The sequence below is a fragment of the Babylonia areolata genome, chromosome 8, assembly GCF_041734735.1.
Source record: "Babylonia areolata isolate BAREFJ2019XMU chromosome 8, ASM4173473v1, whole genome shotgun sequence".
Taxonomy (NCBI): domain Eukaryota; kingdom Metazoa; phylum Mollusca; class Gastropoda; order Neogastropoda; family Buccinidae; genus Babylonia; species Babylonia areolata.
Window position 1 is genome coordinate 43,774,174 of NC_134883.1, and position 2,500 is coordinate 43,776,673.

At 43.0% G+C, this 2,500-nt stretch overlaps 1 protein-coding gene across 1 annotated transcript in view; it reads left to right on the top strand.

The window, feature by feature from the left end:
• The window catches only part of LOC143285295 (carbonic anhydrase-related protein 10-like), a 138,428-nt gene that overhangs the window by 119,967 nt on the left and 15,961 nt on the right, over positions 1-2,500 (top strand). The window lies entirely within an intron of this gene.

Here is a 2,500-nt window from a genome sequence, read left to right on the forward strand (position 1 = left end):
TTGACACTGGTCTGAGGTCTGTTCATTAAATTATTCAGAGTTCAGAGTTCTCTGTCTCTGTCTCTCTCTCATCTGTCCCCTCCTCAAACGATTCAGCATAATATGTGCATGCATATACGTGGGTGAAGTAATGTTCGGTTCTACTGATTTAATATCCACCAGTCTCCACCCTATACCTTTCACCCATTAACTGTTTCATCTCTGGGGGGAGGTTTCTATCCCTTTCCAAAATGCTACACTACTTCCCACTCCTCAATTAAATACTCAACCAAGATACTTGCCCAAATCTCCAATTAAAAAATCTTTTTTGTTGTTGTTTTTCTATCGATTGTTGGCCCGTATTTCTGCTGTGGTAAAAAAAAAAAAAAAAAAAACAACAACAACCAACCAACAAACAAACAAACAAACCCTGCAGCTGTCTAATGTTACTGTTGTCACGGTTCCTGCAGTGCATTAACAACTCTATCGGTCCCAGATTCTTACCAGATAATGTCTGCAGCAGCACTCGGCAAAACCTATCACGTTTCCTTCAACACTGCCCAAGGCTTTCCCAACAGAGGCAGAGGATGTAAAAAAAACAACATTTTTTTCTAAAGGAAACAAAAGGTGGTTTTCTGCACTACGGATTATATCAAAAGTGTGTCAGTAGTGAAATATATTGTTAGGAGATAAATTTATTCGCGGACTTTATTTGAATAAACGGGCTTGTTTTGAACTTGGTCCGGAGAGAAGGCATCCCAGTCTGATAGTTGGAGGCAAAAAGCTGTTCTTCTGTTACTCTCTATTTGCTCATGCTTCTATGAAAGATTTATTTTGTGATAAAAAGAAAAAAAGAAAAGAAAAGACTGTAGATGGACTGACATGATATGGAACGTGATCTGGAGATTATTCACTGCTGATTGCTTCATGGAAGGTTGTGAGTCGTGTTCCTGCGCTGGTTTTGAAGAGGTGAGCAGTTGAGGCCGTTACAGTTGATTTGTCTGTCTTTGAAGAAACAGCTTCCTAGTGTACCAGGCATATATTAGGCGTTTCATTTGCTTTGCCAGTCATATTATTAATGGTATGTTCCCACACTAGATCAAAATGGGAGTTCACTACGAGGTAAGGGTGTTGCACTCGGCGTCTATGTACTCACTCACTCAGAACTGTTCCCTGTGTTTTCTCCCCAGCCTATCGTCATAATGTGGAGTGATGGCCTAGAGGTAACGCATCCGCCAAGGAAGTAAGAGAATCTGAGCGCGCTGGTGCAAATCATGGCTCAGCCGCCGATATTTTCTCCCCGTCCACTAGACCCTGAGTGGTGGTCTGGACGCTAGTCATTCGGATGAGACTATAAACCGAGGTCCCATGTGCAGCATGCACTTAGCGCACGTAAAAGAACCCACGGTAACAAAAGAATTGTTCCTGGCAAAATTCTGTAGAAAAATCCACTTTGATAGGAAAAAAACAAATAAAACTGCACACAGAAAAAAAAAAAAAAAAAAAATGGGTGGCGCTTGTAGTGCCCGAATTTCACACATTGAAATCTGTTGTGACTAAAAAGAGAAATACAAATACAAATGGTAATGTCCCCGCCAGAAAAGCGTCGTCTCCCTCCTCAATATGTCACGGTACGCCAGCTGTCTTCCATCATACGTTGTCACGCTTCGCTGTATTTCCCGCGCAAACTTCCATTTCTCCTTCACCATATTCGCTGTCTTCTTTCCTTTATTGTTTCACAACTATGTCATATTTCCACCAAAAGATCTACTGCTAAACTATTTCTCTTCAGGTACACGCGCTGTCATCCATCCGAGCAGTTAATTTAACACTTTTTCTGCTACGGTTTATTTCCCCCTACGCTAACATTTCTCTTTCAGTAACCTACATGCGCAAACCAAGTACTTCTTCCTGAACAAATATGCCCAGCGTCCCCGTCCCCCACCCCAACCTTTTCCTTCCTCCCTCTCCACGCTCCAACAACAGAAACATCTGAAAGGAACGAAACAGCAGATCTCTCCCCACCCCCAACCCCCTTCCTATCTTTGTGGCTGCCTTCACCTCTACACTCCATCTCGCTCTCTACGATCGGCTTCGGATCCACTCTGTTTACGCACACCCAGATTCAAACACTCCACTGTTGGACGCCGTTCTTTCTCTGTCTCTGGACCTTGTATTTGGAATGAACTTCCTCGTTCGTTTCGTTAGGTCTCCGCACTCAGCTTATTCAAGTCTGGCCTTAAAACCCACCTCTTTACAAGATAGCCTCTCTCCCCTACCTCTTCCTCGTCTTCAGTTTCTTCAGTTTTGAGTTATGCATGCGTGTGAACGACTGGTGTGAAAGCGCTTAGATTTGTCTCTGCGCAAGATCCAATGCTATTTAAAATACTATTATTGTTATTATTATACAGTCCCACCAGCGCGTTGTGTCAGACATCCTGCTCCTTGTTGGTTTTGTTGTTTTTTTAACATAGCAGACGTGGTGTAGGGTATGTGGATGAGTCCGCACGCTTTGACACAC